This window comes from Pinus tabuliformis, chromosome 4_1 (genome assembly GCF_031772625.1).
Source record: "Pinus tabuliformis cultivar Carrire ecotype Pingquan chromosome 4_1, CPIR1, whole genome shotgun sequence".
Classification (NCBI taxonomy): Eukaryota; Viridiplantae; Streptophyta; class Pinopsida; order Pinales; family Pinaceae; genus Pinus; species Pinus tabuliformis.
The window spans coordinates 355,458,056-355,467,041 of NC_142303.1; positions in this window are offsets into that span (position 1 = coordinate 355,458,056).

An 8,986-nucleotide genomic window follows, 5' to 3' on the forward strand; every position below is an offset into this window, starting at 1 on the left:
GGGGAAAAAGACTAGCGCGTGATATATTATTACTACGACTTAATACTTAACAAGGTGGGAAGATGCACAACCGCTGAAAGACTGTACTGTTGCTACAGCCGCGACATTCCTAATGAGTATGTCTTGAGAAGGTTTGGGTTTCCTAAGATACTAATGAGTGACAGGGGTATGCACTTTCTCAATGAAATTATTTTCGTGATGCTCAAAGAATGTTAGGTTTATCATCAAAAGAGTACGCCCTATCATCCTCAAGCCAATGGTATGGTTGAAGCATTCAATAAAATCTTGGAGAATGCATTGACAGAGGTATCAAATGCATAGAGAAATGATTGGTATGTGCGCATACCAGTGGTCCTATGGGCATATAGGATGACTTGTAATAAATTGACTCGACAAACCTTGTTCACACTGGTCTATGGGATAGAGGTTGTGATGCCTATGGTATATTGTGCCGAGTTTGTGAATTGCAGCATTGATTGATATGATGGATCACAAGACTATGGAGGAGCACCTCGCGCAGTTTTTGGAGTTAGAAGAAGATAGGTTTTAGGCAGGATTTCACTAACAAGTGTAAAAGAAGTGCGAAAAATCATGGCACGATCAACATATTAAGTTGCGAACCTTCAAGGTGAATAATTTAGTGTTACTTTATGACAAATATTTCACGAATTTCCCTAGGAAGTTTCAAATGCACTGGTTGGGACCCTAAGTAGTCAAAGAAATTAGAGATGGTGGCGTAGTTCAGCTCGTGAAGTTGAATGGGGAAATATTTTCGAGAAGAGTCAATGGCAGTAGACTAAATTTATATCAAGGTGGTCCTGCCCCTACACAATGACTACATGATGACAAGACAGTCTTAGTACTCTAGGTAGTTGCAAGGAAGTATGGGACTCTAAATTACACTGCCCGAAGAACGGTAAAATGACGCAATGGCCCTGTGCGAGGGAAGCCAGAAGTGCACCAAGGGGAGCTACACCAAGAGGGTTTCACCATGGAGGTTGTTGCTACATAGATGGGTCCAAAAATAGTCATTCGGTGCATTGTAGCTGATTGGATGGGGAAAATCTCGTTATGGCACAAATCTTTGGAAATCTATTGCCAAAGATGAATTTATGACAAGATTTTGGAGGGAACTTTAGATTTGAATTCAAAATTACCTATAAATATGGCATGTTGGCCTATACTGTAACACTTTTCCTTCTGAAAATTATTTGTAAGTTCTGTTGTCTGAAACCTATGAACCAAGAAGATTAGGAGAAGCTTGTGTCACAGTCAGCGTTCGCAAATTTTCCTGAATGGAACCATGAGCTCATACTTGAGAAAATAATTGCAACTAATCGCACATAAGCTATTATCTCTAAAGCCACCATCTTTGATGTTGAAGCCCTTGAAATTGTGTCAGCAAGGGAAGTTACACCATCTATTCCTACGGCACCGAGGCTGCCTAGGCCTAAACCATCCGCTACTAAGGAAAAATAGAAGAAACCATAGGTTTCACTACTGTGGTTGTCACTAAGGAAGAACCCTACGAAGCTTTGGTAGAAAGGGAGGATGCACAAAGCAAAAAGGTCATACAAACCCCTAGATTTGGACGAAGAAGAGCTTTGCAATGAGGTCGAAGAATTGGATGTTGAGGAGGGCGAGCCTATCACTAGGCTCCCGGATTGTATCCCTCCATGAAAGGGAAAAGCGAAGGTATCCAAGGATCTGGATTCTTGCAAGTTTATGATCTCTACCCCGCTATTACCAAAGAAATTTTCATTTGAAGGCATGCAGTTAGGATGCATTCCCACCCTCAAAATGTAAGAATGGGATCTAGTTGATCATGATAAATTCCCACACTTGGTGAAAAACAAATATGTGGAAAAGATATACTATTAGATGACATAACAGTCTCGGGAAGAAACAAATCTTGAAAAACAGAATCCTGTCTAAAACTCCTAAATCCTTCTAATTCAAGAAACCAAACTTGAGTCAGTTCACCCTTCTCTCCTTCTCAAATCCTGTTTTAAGCCTTACAACTTCTTAGGTAACTCGGCTAGAGGTTCAATAGGAGGGATAAGGACTCTATGTAAAAACTCTAAGTTCAACCTCATATCCTCTTTGGCCACTCATCATTCTATAATAGGATTTAGAGGCTTTCCTTACAACCATAGAAAACCTCAACCTCATAGACATACCCACCAACAATGGAACTTTCACCTGGAATAACCGAAGAGGATGAGATCAAAAAATTTCCTCTCAACTATATCGCTTCCTCTTATTGGAGGAAACTTATCTTACCTCTTGGGAAACGAAAGCGCGAATTCTTCCACAAGCAGGTTCAAATAACTGGCCTATCTCTCTCAAGATTCCCATTTCCAATTGTCCTAAAAATAAGCATTTCAGAATTGAAGCCTTCTGGTTGGATCACCTGGATTTCATGGATAAAATGAAACAATGGTGGACCAACCCTCCCACCAGATCCATCAACAAAATGTACACTTTCCAACAAAAGTTAAAACATATCAAAGATGAACTCAAAAAATGGAACAGAGAATCACTCAACAATATCATCACGAAAAAAAAAAAAAAAAAACAAAAAACAAAAACAAAAAACAAAAAAAAAAAACAAAAAACAAAATAAAAACAAAACAAAACTAAACAAAACCAAAAAAACAAAACACAACAAAACAAAAAAACAAAAAACAAAAAAAACAAAAACAAAAACAAAAAAAAACAAAAAACAAAACAAAAACAAAACAAAAAACAAAACAAAAACAAAACAAAAACAAAACAAAACAAAACAAAACAAAACAAAACAAGAAAACAAAACAAAACAAAAAACAAAAAACAAAAAAAAACAAAACAAAAAACAAAAAACAAAACAAAAAACAAAAAACAAAAAGCAAAAAACAGAAAACAAAACAAAACCAAGAAAAACAAAACAAAAAAACAAAAAACTTGTAGCTCAATTTGAACCTTCTCCAACAAAACATTATTGAAGAAGTGCTCATAGAGAGAAGCAAGCTAGAGGAACAAAGATTGCAACAAAACTGGGAGGAAAGAGCCATCCAAGAAGAGAGGTTGTGACAACAAAATTCTAGAATCAATTCGCTGAAATGTGGGGAAAATAACTCTGATTTTTTTTCATAAATCAATGATACAACATAGGAGAAATAACATAATTCTGGCTTTGAAGAACCGAGAGGGACAACTCATTCACTCTCAAGATGAGTTGGAAGCAGAGATCACTTATTAATTTAGCTCTCTTCTCAAAGACCCAAGCAATGATCAGGATCAGGATATTAAAAAATTCACCAACCACGTCCCCAAAATCCTTAATGAAGAGCATAACAAAATTTGTCCAAAAAAGGCGATGGTCTTGCTCTCAGAGGCGCGGACCTCTTGGGGAAGGATTTGTGAGCCAAAAATCTATGGAGATGGATTGCAAACCCCAACTCCCCCATGGGGAACCCTTTGGAAAGATAGGTATACCCATTTACTCTCACAAGAAAAAATTATCAGGCTAAATGGAAACATCAAAGTATCAGGGATCTGGAATCAAGCATGGGAGAACATGGCTATCATTCAAAAACATAGTTTCTGGGAGATTGGAAACGGAAACAAGGCTCTCTTCTAGGAGGATGCTTGGCAACAAAGGTGTGAACTCGATCAAGATCAATACCAACAAATCAAGATTGATATGCAAAATAAAGGGAGGACTAGAGTTAGCCAGTATTGGAAACCAAGGGTGGACAAGGATAGATGGGGAATCTGGCTGGATCAAGGGGACTGGGCTCCCCACATTAATCCTCAGGCTTGGTCTAATCTCTCATTAGAACTTCAAAAAATACAAATCCTCCATGACTCCTCAAAGGATAAAATCTAATGGGGAAAAAATTCAGCAAGTCTCTTTAATTGAAGAGAAGCCTATGGATACATAGCCAAGCTTGATCAACTTCAACTAGACCCAAAATGGAATTATATCTGGGATAGAAAACACTGGCCTAAAATTTCAATCTTTCTATGGCTTGTTCTGCAAAGGAAGATCCTTACTTGGGACAATCTAAGGAGAAAAGGATTCATTGGCCCCTCCAAATGCCATCTTTTTCATTTAGAAGAAGAATCCCCCAATCATCTCCTAAATGAATCTCCATATGCGTCCAAACATTGGAACTAGGTTTCCCTAGTATTCAATAGTCGTATTGGGATCCCTCCTCCATATAGAACACCATCGTGAATTGGAGACCTTCTTTCTCCTCTCGTCCTTTGGTTAATCATGCATGGAAATTAATACCGGGTCTAGTCTACTGGGAACTATGGAAGGAACGAAATGCCAGAATATTTTGAGGCATCTCTACTCAGGAGAAAATTATATTATCGAAGATCAAAAGCGTTATTCGGGAAACAATGGTATCTTCACCCACTCAGACTTCCAATGCAAGAATTCTATCTATGTTGGACCTTCCCTAGATCAGAGTTCTCAAAGTCTCCTCCCCCTCTAGGAATGATAAACAGAAAGAAATGTGGAGGCTGCCAGAGCTAGGTACCATAAATCTTAACTACGATGGTGCAGTTAAAGGTAACCCAGGCCAAGCTAGTTTTGGAGGTGTCTTTAGGAACACAAAAGGAGAAAAAATATGGATTTATGAGGGTAACATAGGTTCAACAAAAAACAATTCCGTTGAACTTCATGCTCTGGAAAATGGCATTACCATCGCACAAAAGCTAAAGATTAGTCCTTTGATCGTGGAAGGGGACTCTACTCTAGCCACTCAGATTGGAAAAAAACTTCAACAGGGTATCGAGGTGGCTAAACTTTAGGGCAACTGGCACATAAACAAAATTATACAAAGAATCATACAAAAAATAGACATCATGGCAGGCCTACACTTTTAGGCCATTAGAAGGAACGACAATAAGCTCGTAGATAGATTAGTAAATGAGGGTACAATGGGGACCCTTCAGTGAAACTCCAGATCATGGAATGACCTGGAGGATAGTGATCTTCATCAGCACTGTGCAACCATCATTGACAAAGACAACCAGACTATCGAACAATAATTGTTCATGTACCCTCCATCAGTTCAAGGATGATTCTAAGTACCGAAATAAGGAGGACACTACAGTGGACACACCCAGGCCCATCCTTGACATGCCAGATGTGTTGGCCTTTTTTGTCACCTCCCTCTTGCTCCATGCGGTCACCGCCATCCCGTCACGTCCTCTATGCAGGGCTCTTCCCCTACTTCCCCTCCTTAATTATTTGCACGCTTCTCCTTCCCGCCCTCCTTCTCCATGCCTCACCTCCCTTGATCCATAAGCCTCTATTTATTTCCCCCTCACCATTCTTCCTCCCATCATTCCCTCTGCTCTCACTCCCCCATGATTTTCCTCTGCTCTTTGGGTCCTCTCATTCCCCATTCGCTCTGGTTTACTTATGCCCTCGAAGTGTAGTTCCATACATGCCTCCACTCATGTAGGCAGACATAGTCGCGTAGCCTCCTGAGGGCGTTCTCTCAGTTAACCCCCCACTACCCATGCTAAGACCTTCGGGAGGCATGCAGCTTTGAACTACACGGGGGTCGTCAAACCGAAAACTCAAGAGGGAATTTCCAATCTAGAAGCCCAAGCTAATGTTCTTCGTAGAGAGGTAACGTCTAAGGAAGTAGATGCAGACTTTTCTTGGATCCCTGATCCTACCCTCACCATATCATGCGAGAATCTTTATGTGCGCACCATAGAAACATGGTGGCAGATGAAAACAATCATGGGTCTTTCAATGCAAGAGCAGGAGGAGCACACTAAGGTGCTCGAAACTAAGATTGATAGTCTTACTAAGAAGTTTTTTATCTATGTTGAAGTTTCCCACCATTGTGGTTTTATCACTCGGGACTCTCCGCAATACATTTTCATTAAGAAGAAATCAACAGCAAAAGTCCACTATGTAGTTGATGGCTCACCAAGTATCAAGAAAGAGAACATTGGAGCCTCCTCCAGTCGTCTGAACACCATCGTACAGTAGGAGGGGAGCACTAAGGAGACTCCCATCAGCCTAGATGAAGAGCTAGTCACCACCAACCAATAATGACTATGGCAAGCGCATTGCTATCTCTTTTCCCCTGAGGAGGCCTCACTGTTACATACTACCCAGTCTCAGAAATAAACACCCCAGGCCTAGTCTGTATTGCAACGGATATAATCTATGCTCACTTTTTTGAGTATGTTGTAAAAAGGGTTCCTGTTTGGTTACTCAATTGTATCCACCTTAGGCTACAAAACCCAATTTTGCCAAAGTTTCAATGTAAAAGGAAAAATACTAAAGCTATATCAGACTATTTTGTTGGCCCTTCTGTCAGGTTCTATCCCTCGCACAAACCAACCAATGTAATTACTCACTTACTTCAGTAAATATTATATCTTATTCACAAAAAACAAAAAAAATTGTCTATGTAATTTTTTTTTCAACTTGAACACAACTTTTCATACATTGGGATTTGTGTAGTACCTTTAATTCCATTTTCAACATTAGTCGAATTCCTTGCCTTCATGAGTATCTTTCATTATTGTTAGTTATTTAAAAGGTATTATATGGACTATTCCATTTAGTGCACACATCAGTTGTATTCAATGGTGTTCCTTGCAATATTTTCATCTCATTCCTTCCAAATCATTTGTCTTTCATTCCCTTGTGTTGGATGATGAGGGATTCCTTAATTCCCTTCTTCAAATGGATCTCTTCCCATTTACTTTTGAATCATTTTATCTAGGAACAAGATCTAGAGTATTTATAGTACCTTGGGACTTTCAGTCATTAGAAGTAGGCTACCTCACTATTGAAAGTAGTAATACATCAATGTCAGGGGCAATCAATTGATTCTATAAGTGTTCAACAACAACTCATCTATTTGGACTTGTCATAATGTACTTTGTGATGGGCCTCCAAATTAGACATAAATTAAGGCACATCTAACCTTTCCTAGGCACATAAAGGCTATATTAAATATATCCTTCTACATTTAATAATGGTTTTTAGCTTTAATATGTTCTTAGGGAGGTTTAGAGGTAATTGTAGACTATGTGCCTAATATTATTTATTTTTTAGAATATTGTAAGAATATTCAGCAGATTATGAAGATTTGGAGGCTGAGATAATATAGGGACTTTATCCCTACTTCAGGATGAACCAATATTAGATAATAAATGAATAAAATATCATGAAATTATTGAAAAATTTAGCTCCATTGATTGAGAAAATATATGAATGTGTTCCTTGTCATTAATGCAGATTCCTAGTGTTGGGACCTAGATCCTCTATTTGACAGATTTTGGAGGGGAAATATTCCTCCTTTGGAGGGGAAATATTCCTCCTTTCAAGGAGAAGGCTTCTTTCATCACTTTTTATAAATATCAATTCGAATTGGCCGCTAGGAGCATGCATTTCTTAGTCTTCTTGTGAAGGAAATGTGTTATTTAGTAGCTCCACTTTCATTTCTAGCACGAATATACTTGGATTGATTCAAATAATGAAGTTTGGTGCCATTTTTAGCTTATAAAGCTTAGTTTACTTCATAGGAATTTGGGTATCCTTGGTATTTCCCATCTGAGGAGCCTCATAGCCCTCTTGTACAATTTTTGTATTTCCTTTGAATGTCTTTTTCACTTGCATCTCGTATTTCTAGATTTACTATTCATGTTTCTTTTGTTGTAGGTTACATTAGTTAAATGATTGAAGTGAGTTCTTTTATAGGTTATTTAAAAATTTAAAATCATGATTCTTCCTTAGAACATATTTGAAAATTAATATTCATCATTGAGCTACTTGGATTGGTCTACTAGTTCACAAATCTAGAATTTCTGGAAATCCCTTGTAGCAAAATAGTAGTAATTTTCTGCTATTTTTTAGAACATGTTAATGAGATTCATTTGAGTTTATTCCAATTGTATTGGGTCATAAAAAAATTAAATTTAATAAAAAAAATTACCCCATGGAATTTTCACTTGATTAGGTTAGGCATTTGGTATGTTAACTAGCTCACTAGTTCTTGAATTTCCAGTTTTTAGAGTAAGTAATTTTCTGTTATTTTTTAGCACATGTTCACAGGGGTATTTTAGAGCGATTCCACTTGGAATGGATTCATATCAAATCCTAATTAATAATTAAAAAGAATTCCATCTCATTTTCATTTAATTTACTTGGAAATTTAGAAAATTATTTTGCTCGTGTAGCAAAACAGGGACTCTTGTAGCACATGTAAACTTGACCAGATTTGTTCCAAAAGCCTTGTTTTTGTCCCTTAGGCTTGAATAATGGCATATGGGCTTTGAACCATGATTGAATAAGACAAAAATACCTCTTAAGTATTTTTTATGCAACCAAGTAACAGAAAATATAGATAAACAACTTTAAAAATGTCTTGTTCAAGGGGGAAACCTCCTTTATGTTACATAAATGAAAAAATCTTGGTTTATTCAATTATAAGACCTACATGGTATATATATTATTATAAGTGGTCACAATGTAATCAGAACCTACATAACAATAATAATGTAAGGGTGCAACAATAACAATAGTGGGCTTCTATGGGGCACAACAATAACAATATGGGGCTACACTAATAAAAATAAGGGGAATACAGTAGCATTATAAAGACTTAGCATGCCCCTTTCCTTCAAAAAAAGTGTTTTCCTCAACACTTGAGTAGATTTGTATGCTTCTGTATAAATTTTGTATCCTCCCATGTGGAATATTCAGTGGGTAAGTTCTTCCACTTAATTAGATACTCTAAAATTAACTGATTTCGTAGTTGTCAGGTCCTTGTTTCTGTGATTGATTCAACCTCAAATATTATTTTTCCTTCTTCGTTGAGTTCTGGGAACACTATTTGAACTGGGGGCTTGTCACCGATAACCTTCTGTAAGCATGAAACATGGAAAAATAGGTGTACTTGGGAAGATGCAGGCAACTCTAATTTGTATGCCATAGTACAAATATTTTGCAACA